Source organism: Parus major, chromosome 5 (assembly GCF_001522545.3).
Source record: "Parus major isolate Abel chromosome 5, Parus_major1.1, whole genome shotgun sequence".
In the NCBI taxonomy this organism is placed as follows: domain Eukaryota; kingdom Metazoa; phylum Chordata; class Aves; order Passeriformes; family Paridae; genus Parus; species Parus major.
In genome coordinates, this window is record NC_031774.1 from 57773177 (window position 1) to 57783544 (window position 10368).

Here is a 10368-nt window from a genome sequence, read left to right on the forward strand (position 1 = left end):
TTTCCCTTTCCCTTTCCCTTTCCCTTTCCCTTTCCCTTTCCCTTTCCCTTTCCCTTTCCCTTCCTTTTTTCTTTTTTTTTTTCTTTTTTTTCCCCTTTGCTGTCAGGACATGCATGTCCCATCCAGGAGGCTCCACTGTGCATGACCTGGGGTCCAACAGAGACACAGCTTCAGTGACCCCACTGAGTTATTCATAGTCTGAGCAAAACCTCCTTTTCCCCTGTTTTTGGGAGAGTCCCAGAGTCAGAAGGATTCCCTTGGTTTTTTTCCCCCTCCTCACCTGCTTGCAGCATTTCCCTGCCCTCTGGAAAACACAGAGGCTGTGGCCCTGCTGCACCAAGTCCCCAGGCTGTGCTGCTCATTCAGACTCTTTCCTTCCCAAAAATGATCTCAGTGTGGCTCTGATGTGGGGGTTTCAGAGCAGACTGTGTAAGGACAGGGATCCCTGAGATATCCCTGAGAAAAGCTGTCCCATGCTGCCAGTCTGAGCTACATATGTACATGTAAAGAGATAAATGGATGGGAAATAACTGGGATTGAGGTGGAATTACAAATGCCAGCATCTGTTTTCTGCTTTGGATGCATTCAAATATGTACCTCAACAGCAGGTTGTTCTCAGGGAGATCCTGGGGCTGTTCCTGTGTATTAATCACCTTCTTCCTATTCTGCCCTAACACTGGAGGGATCATTTGAGAAAGCTGCATTTAAAAACCACCCCTAAAACTGAACCAAGTTCAGCCCTGAACTGTTTGGTGGGGCTGTGGGACAGGAATGTGGTTTTTACAAATACGGGTGCCTTGTGATGAAACTGTCAGAAAATCCCAGAGCCCCTGGATCCTTGAATTACAGAACCTCAGAATGGTTTGGATTGGAGAGGGACCTTAAAGTCCATCAAGTTCCAGCTCCATGCCATGGCAGGGACACCTTCCACTATCCCAGGTTGCTCTAAGCCCTGTCCAACCTGGCCTTGGACACCTCCAGGGATGGGGCAGCCACAGCTGCTCTGGGCAATCCTCACCACCCTCACAGGGAAGAGTTTCTTCCCAATATCCCATTTAACCCGGTCTTTTGTCAATTTGAAGCCATTTCCCCTTGTCCTGTCATTCCATACCCTCGTCCCAAGTCTCTCTCCAGCTCTCCTGGAGCCCTTTAGGCCCTGGCAGGGGCTCTGAGTTCTCCCTGGAGGTTTCTCTTCTCCTCTCCACCCCCAGCTCTCCCAGCCTGGCTCCAGGGCAGAGGGGCTCCAGCCCTTGGAGAATGTTTGTGATCTCCTCTGGACTCACTCCAGTATCTCCACATCCTTCTCAAGCTGGGTCCTCAGATCTGAACCCAGTACTGCAGGTGGGTTTCTAAATATTAATTTTTTTTATTTTCTTGCTGATGGGAAACATGGCATATTTGCATTTTTGAGCCTGAATAGTTTTAATTCATTTTTTTATTGTACAAGCTCAAGAGGAACATTTACTTTGTTTTCACTGATTAGTTATACAATTATTCCTTTCAGATACCACATGAACCATGAACCATAATATTGTATTCTTTGCTAATACATTTTGGCTGAGGTATTTACACGAAAACACAATACATAAATGTAATGAATTTTTCAAATGAACACATCGGTAATATAAAGTAATTTTATTTTTTTTTCCTGTACACCAAAAATTCATTAAACTTTTCCCAATTAACAAACTGACTTTTCTAAATAAGCTGCTGATTGAGCACGAGCCACGAGCTGGATTTGATAACGTTGGATGGTGCCTGTCACCAGGGAGGGAGAGATTATCTCTGCCAGCCCAGGGCAGGCATCTTCTGCTGGATCTGACACCTTTTGAAGGGGGTACCACTTCCAGCTGCTCACCAGTGAGGAGTCAGGGCTTCCTAATGCCTAAATAAGAATAATCTTGTGTCTAGGAGGTGGAATGAAGTCCTGGGCTGAGCCCAGCCTTCAGGCCTGTAGCAGCATCTGTGCTGTGGCCAGCCAGGTCAGGGAGAGGAGGAAACTGGGAGTGAGGGAGGACAAAACGTGGTTAATTTTCAGCTGGATGAAGGCACAGATGTGGGTATTCATGTTCCTGCAGAGCTACAAGTGTCCAAAGCCAGGCTGGACAGGGCTTGGAGCAACCTGGGATAGTGGAAGGTGTCCCTGCCCATGGCAGGGGGTGGAACTGGATGAGCTTTAAGGTCCCTTCCAACTCAAACCATCCTGTGACTCTGTGATTATGTTCAATGATGACACAAACTGTTACAGCCTAGAGAAGTGAAGTCATTCTCCTCCTGAAGTCAGCACTGTACTCATTTATTTTTAATTTTATTAGTGTTCTTTTCATTTTTCATAGAATCCAGAGGTAGTAATTCCTTTTGTGGACTCCTTTAAATATCCTCTGCAGAAACCAGGGGCTGATGCTGAAATCCTGGTCTCACTGAAGTTCATGGGGAGCTTGCTCCTGGCTTTGTTGGGGGAATTTGTCTCTGGCCGAGTCTTTTTGTGTGAAGTGGAATAAATCCATCAGGAGTGGAGTGTCTCAGCACAATGAACACCTCCCAGTGCCTTTCACATAGATCACACTGCTATATCATGTGCCTGACCTACTTTGCTTTAATAAGCTCATCTGTGTGCAGTGGAAGATAAGCAAAACCACTCTTCTGACACGAAAATCCATCCTGTCTATCAACACGTGTGTGCTGCTCTTGGCAGGGGCTGATCCCGGGCTGATAAAGGCTGGTTTTCCCTCTCATGGAAGTAAAACCTTCATGGCATCTGGTGAGGCTCAGGCTGGGAGGTCCTGGAAAAGGCTGCCCAGAGAAGCTGTGGCTGCCCCTGGGTCTCTGGAAGTTTCTAGGCCAGGTTGGACAGGGCTTGGAGCAACCTGGGAGAGTGGAAGGTGTTCCTGCCATGGCAGGGGGTGGAACTGGAGGATCTTGGAGGTTTCTTCCAAACAAAACCATTTTGGGATTCTGTGACTTGACCTCGTTCCAGGGCTGGGAAGGACAAGCAGTCAGCTTCAGGGCCTGGCCACGGACAAAGAACAAGGAGTGGGATCAATGGTGGGATTAAAAATTATGTCAGGTTGTTCCCTGTGTTGGGATATGCACAAATGCTCAAGAGGGTGTTTGTGTCCATCTCCTCCTGGATGAGCCATGAATGTTTCTCTTTGAATACTTTGTTTTCCTGGTACAACTCCCCAGGGCCACTGTGGGGCCTCCCAGGGTTTTTGCTCCCATGGAACAGCCCAGGCTCTTGCTCCTGCAGAGCATCTTCATGCTTGGGTTTCCCTCCAGGCTGCAGCTGAGTGCAGGCAGCCCCATCTCCAGATCCAGGATGGACAGGATCCAGAACCACAGAATATCCTGAGTTGGAAGGGACCCACAAGGATCATCAAGTCCAGCTTCTGGCCTTGCACAACCCCAAGAATCCCACCCTGTGCTTGAGAGCATTGTCCAAACCCTCCTTGAACTCTGGCTGACTTGGTGCCTGGACCACTTCCCTGGAGAGCCTGGATCTCCTGTCCTACCCAAAGACACGATGTTCCCTTGGAAAATCCCAGCCTTTCCTGGGAAAGCTTCCCCCACAAACCGTGTTTGGTGTGTCAGGGTGTTATGGCTCTCACTGCCAGGCATCCCTGAGACAACCCCTCGAGTTCAGAGCATTTCAGGAGTGCAGAAAAGCTGCTTTGGCTCCCAAAACAGCTCCCGCACGCGACACCACAAGTGACAAAGCTCATTACCTGGGTCACATTCTGGGGCCTAGCTGGCAAATTCCCTTGTGAGACAAAATCCTGCCTTGGAATGCCCTTGACCAGCCCTAAACCTGCTTTTCCTGGGCTGGGAAGAGATGGGAGCACAGACAGAGCTGGCAGAGCAGCAGGGAGGTAAGCAGGACCCTTGTCGTGAGCACAAGCACGGAACTGGGATGTTTCTTGTGGTGCCCTCCCTTTTTCATTTTTTTTTGCTTGGCTAGTGGATTTGGGTCAGTATTTTTATCTTTGCTCCCCTCTTTATTTATTTACTTGTTTGCTTATTTTTTGTTTATTTTTGGTTTATTTTTTTTATTTTTTAAACAGCGAGAAGATGGGAAAATAAATAAGTAAATAAATAAAGCTAGGAGCGTGGACGACAGAAATTTGCTTTTCATGTGCTCCCTGTTTTGGTGACACAGGGATTTTCCAAGTGTTGCTTTGATTGATTCAGCCATGAGGATGAGAGGTGGAAAAACAGACCATCATTCCAGCCACTGGAAAAACACGATGGGAGCATTCTGCATGAGCTTCATCCCAGCTCTGATCCTGATTTACCTCAGTTTGTTTTCTCCACCTGAGGTGCAGCAGGATAAGCCAGAGTTATCAGGGTGTCAGGGCCTGATCCTGGCTCTGTTGGGAGCACTGGATGAATGCCTGTTCACAGGACAATGCTCCTCCAGCCTTGAGAGCTTCATGGCTTACCCTGAGCCCTCCTTTCCAAAGGTCTGAGGCTGCTGCTATGAAAATACTGACTAAAAGCAAAGTGCTTTCCTCTGGAGCAGGGGACAAAGGGAGCAGCAACTTCTAGGCAGAAAAGACATGGAGATATAAATAAGGTCTCTGCCAGCCTCTGATTGAAATAGCTGCTTGCAGGGTGTCATCCATGGAAAAACTTATTTTTCAGCCACCTGGCAGCAGCAGCCGTGACCTACAAGATGCTTCTGGATCCAACAGCGGTGTTTGGGAGGAAGGATCAGGTTTGTTCATGCCAAACCAGTTTAGAGCCCTGTGAAGCAAATCCCCAAAGCAAGAGTTTGAAAATCAAGCACAAGTTCTTTGCTGAGTGGGGCTGGAATATCCCCCCTCACCTACAGGCTTTGAGGACCTCATCTTCTCACCCAGCTATGGTGGAAGGTAGTGTGGAAGACAGCCTGGTCCACTTTTGGTGTCAGTGTACTGAAGCAGCTCTGAAGGTGAATTTAACCCTTTGTGTTTTGCCAGAGAGATGAGAACACCCCATGGGAACCTGCAAAGGTTGTTCTGATTCCTGGGAACTGGATACCAGCATCCCTTCAGGGTCAGCAGCTCCTTTGTTTGTCACTCCTGATGTTAACATTTGGTCCTGTGGGACATCTTGGGCTCCTGTTCTTTGTGGTTAATCACAGCCTTTGTGCAGTCTCCCCTTTGCTGGGGGGGAAAGGCTAATGCAGCCCTCACTGTGCTACAGCTGCTGGCTGGGAATTGTCAATAGGTCATAAATAAATCTAGCACTGCACAGGAAAGACAATGAGATTATACATCCTCCTACTACTGCCAATTACAGTAAGAGCAACAATTATAAGGTAGCACTCCTACAGCTACCCCGGGGAGAAAATGAGAGGAAAATGTTCCATTAGCCTAATGAAGAGAGAGTGGTGGAGCTACAGTCAAATTTTCTCACTATTAGCCCTGACTGTGTGCCACTAACACACGAGGGAAGCAGGAGTCATAGGGTAACAATTAAAGTTGCTGGCAATTAACCCCTGCAATGTGCATGCCTCTAATCTGATGAGAAAATTAAAAAGAGGCATGGTTACATTTTCTCACCATTAGTCCCCAGAATGCACAAAGTGGCATTTGCAGGTGACAATGAAGGTTTGTCACCACTGAGGCCTGGGAAGTGCCACGGGTGCTGCGGATTTGGTGTTAAAATGTAAAAAAAGGGCTCTTGGGAGCTCTGGGGTGAGGAGAAACCATGTGGAGATGGCTTAAACCCCCTCTATTTAACACAGAGGAAAGAGTTACTGCTGCATTTCCTCATTAGCCCGAGGAAAGGATGGAATTCTCTGGTGTCCAGGCCTGGTGAGAGCCCCAGAGGAGAAAAAAGAAGAAAGATGGACTTTGGGAGTAGCAATAGGAAATACAAAAAATATCTTGCTGGATTGATATTGGCAAAAGGACAACCTGAGCCTGGCTGACAACACCCACTGGCCATGCCAAGAGCTGCTTCATTTCTCCTGGGGTGGTTTGGTCAGTGCAGCCCAGTATTTACCAAGGTTTCCTGGAATATTGCTGTTCCCAGGACTTTTTAAGGGAAGAGAAAGACTGATATCTTGAAAACCTGCCCAGAGCAAGCATTAGGTATTCTGATGTTTGATGGTGGCTCCTGAGGTGTGTTGCAAAGACACAGATCAAGTTTCAGATCAAAAGTTCTGGACTAAAATTCCAAACCCACGCTAGCAGGGACCCAGGCCTGCTCTTCAAACTCCTCATTTCTGCTGTTGCCTCTGTGTCAAGTTGATACGAGCTTGAGGATCACAGTCAGGAGCCAGATTGGCATCTGGCTGGGGGATTTGGCCTGGGATGGGAATTGGCTTTATTTCCACACCCCATAAAATGTGAGAAGGGAAAAATCTGTTTTCAGACCTCACACAGACTCGTGTTGTTGGAGTATCTCAACATCGCTCGGGCTGTAACAGAATTATCCTCAAAAAGCCCTTCTGTAGGGGATGTCAGGACCTTCTGGGGATCACTTACAGATCCCTCCCTCAGGGGAGCACCAGCTACACCTTTCCTGAGGGGCTCCTGCCAGGCAGATTTGGTCTGGAAGCCACACCCTGGAGCAGGAGCAAGGGCAGGGGCAGGAGCAGAACAAGGAGCAGGGGCAGGAGAAGGAGCAGGAACAGGGACAGGGACAGGGGCAGGAACAGGGACAGGAACAGGAACAGGAGCAGGGACAGGAGCAGGAGCAGGAACAGGGACAGGAGCAGGAGCAGGGGCAGGAGAAGGAGAAGGAGAAGGAGCAGGAACAGGGACAGGAGCAGGAGAAGGAGAAGGAGCAGGGGCAGGAGAAGGAGCAGGAACAGGAACAGGGACAGGAGCAGGAGCAGGAGCAGGGGCAGGAGAAGGAGAAGGAGAAGGAGCAGGAACAGGGACAGGAGCAGGAGCAGGAGCAGGAGCAGGGGCAGGAGAAGGAGCAGGAACAGGGACAGGAGCAGGAGCAGGAGAAGGAGCAGGGGCAGGAGAAGGAGAAGGAGCAGGGGCAGGAGAAGGAGCAGGAACAGGGACAGGAACAGGGACAGGAGCAGGAGCAGGAGCAGGGGCAGGAGAAGGAGCAGGAGCAGGGGCAGGAATGCCCATATCCATACACTTGTTTTGGGGTTATGGGGTGTTCTCTCTGCAGCTGCCCCTGTTCCATCTGTGCAGGACTATGTGCACCTGCCCCACATCCCAGGAGGGTTTGTAGCACCGTCCCAGCACACATTTTTAAGCTGGGAGGGTCAGCTGAACCATCCCATCTCTGCCATAGGAGGGGCTGTAAAGGCAGGAAAAGGAGCCCCTTGTGCTTGAGCTGGGCATGGTTCCCAAGGATCCCGTGGTTCCCAAGGATCCCTGGAGTCTCCCTGTGGGACCCTGGGGCCCCTTCAGTTCCATCCAGGGACTGGGATGTGCAGATCCAACCTCTTCCTCTCCAGGGTTGAGGAGCTCCCCCGAGATGGCTCCTGCCTTGCCATTCTGGGGAGCAGCCATGGACTAAGCCGTGCTAATTCCCTTGTACAGCTTTAGATCATCCTCCCTCAAGCTGCACTGGACCACACTTTTCCAAACTTGCTGCTCAGCAAAAGGGCAAAAAGCAGGTTTTGCCATGCCTACAAACACAAAAAGGCTCTCCATCCCTCTCCTTGCCTTTCCCACTGCGAGCTCTCTGCCTTCTGAGATGTCACTCATCACTGCCACAGATTTACTTTATGTTCAGTAACTCGTTTCTGAGTCTCAAAAGGAACTTGGCATCCATTTATTTGTGTGGCATTGGGAATGAGAAGCAGGGTGGGAGTCTCAAAGCCACCAGGGAGGTTTGGAAGCACAAAGGAATGATGGCTAAATCCTAATTACCTGCTCAGAGAGGGTGTCCTGGCACAGCCCCTGGATGATTTATTGCCACAGTGATGCTGGGGCAGGAGGAAGATGATGGCTCTGAGCTCTCCAGAGAATCCTTTCCCTGAGTTAGAGGTGGTGGGGCTAAAAACTTCACTGCTCTGAGTGATTTGTGTGGTAATTTCAGAGCTGACATGCACTACATGGCAAATCTGATTTCTACTTTTAGCCCTGTTAAGAGATAAGGAACAGTGATTATTATAATTACGATGTGGTTACTTTATTGGTTAAATTAACATTTCGTTGTTGGGGTTGCTGTGCAATATACAATATTATTTTACCTACTGTGCCTTCAAAGTCATCTTGTCACAGCAACAGCATGGCAGCATGGAAAAAGCCTTTTAACAAGTAGGTAAATACATGCCTTTGGGGGAGGCAGAGCGATAATTATGTCAGCTTCAATACATTTGAGAGTGGAAAAAAAACCCCAAAAAACTAAAAATAAGTTGCATCAAAAATGAGAGAAAATATTGAATGCTTGAAGTAAGGCCACTGGAATTAAAAAGGTGCAAAGTATTTAATACAGTGGCCTTGCTCTTTGGATCAGGTGTCAGTAGTCCAACTACTCAGAGTGCTGGGTTGCTTTAGGTTTACAAGGGTGTGTAAAGAGATCCTACAGCCCTTCTCTGGGGATAAAGGAAGATTTATTGGAAATCCCACCTAGAATTGAACAGGTATAGAATCACAGAATGGTTTGGACAGGGACACCTTCCACTGTCCCAGGTTGCTCCAATCCCCATCCAACCTGGCCTTGGACAATTCCAGGGATGGGGCAGCCACAGCTGCTCTGGGCAACCTGTGCCAGGGCCTCACCACCCTCACAGGGAAGAATTTGTTTTGTATATTTGACTTAAATTTCTCCTTTTTCAGTCTTAACCCATTTCTCCTACAGTTCCTGGCAGGAGTCCCTCTCCAGTGAGCTCATTTTGTTCCATACGTGGTCATGAATAAAAGAAAACCAGGGGACACCTTTCCTCTCCATCCTTTCTTAGTGCATGATGATGCTCCAAGTTTTCCTGCAGAGTTCAATGCAGCTGGGCAGGGACAGGAGCAGATTTTCACTTGAGCAAGTTGTTTAAGGTGGGGCTTTTGTGGAATTCGATGGCAGCACTGTGCCAGACACAAAGCAAAGATGGGGAAGAGATAACTTGGGAGGAAAATGACAGAAAGGATGTTTCATGGAAGTTTTTTGCTTTCAGGAGGAAAACAAAGCAATATTTCTCTGTAGGCACATGAGTGTTGCAGCAGAAGCTTTGCTGGCTGGAGTGGCCTCGTTGCAACTCAAGCTGGTGCAGCTTTGGAGATCAAATGGACCTTGGTCATCATCCAAGGGCTGGCTGGGTGTGGCACCAACCCCCCAGCATGGGCTGGAGTTGTTATGGTTCATTCTTTTCTTCCTGGGAAGAGCCAGAGTGAAGATCCAGAGTTTGCTGCAGGGCTCACCTTGCTGTGTGCTTGGGATTTACCCTCCTGCTGCTTCTGGAGTGTGGGGCAGGAGAGATTTCGTGGCCCATGGAATGCTCCAGTTTGGGATCTACAGGCAAAAGATCATCCCCAAAAAGCTCTTGCCTTTCTAGAGAGAGGTGGCCAAGAGCAGTCAGCACACAAATCCTACCCCTGGGACCAACACTCTCCTTGCTGATGGTCTCCCTGGTCTTTCCTTCCACTCCACCCCTAAATACCAAAGGGAAGAGAAGGAAAACACTGAAAAAAATAGGAAAATTCTTTCTGTGAACAAGCACTCCCTCAGCTCTTGTCTGTGGGCCAGCAGGCACGAGCAGCAGCAGAGAGTAAAGGGATTTGGGGCTTAGCTTTCCCAAATAATTGACAAGGACAGAGCTGGATTTGAGGTCGTTACTGTGGAAAGCATCAACACCAGCCCTGCTCTCTGCTGTGTCACACGAGAGCCAAGGAGGACAGGATTGTCCCCTTGGATCAGCTGCCCCAAGACTTTCAGGGCAGAGTTCTGGAGGACAGGATTGTCCCCTTGGATCAGCTGCCCCAAGACTTTCAGGGCAGAGCTCTGGAGATGGTGCACCCCACTGGGACATCCCCAGACACAGGAGCCTCCGTGGGACCAGCACTGCCAAGAGAGGAACTCGATCACTGGGATTGTTCTTCCAGTTCAAACCATTCACTCAGGTCCCAGCTGGGCATTTGCCCCTTTCTTTTCCCCAGCATTTTATCCTACAGGTACATTGGTGCTTTTTTATCTATTTTATTTATTATAAAATAAAGTCTGGGGCATAATTCATCAGAAGGATGTCTCATGATGTTCTTATGATTTCTTGCTTGTGTCCATTCCCCCAGCACAAATTCCTCTCCCTCTCCTTCTCCACAGCTCATTGAAAGTCAAAAAGGTTTGGTGAAATTGCAGCTGTGAACTTGGAATTATTCTTTGTACAAACTAATGAGTTTTCCACCAATATGGGGCTACAATACCACACACAATTAAACAATGCCCACGGACAAGTTTGCATCTGTACAAAATTGGGCA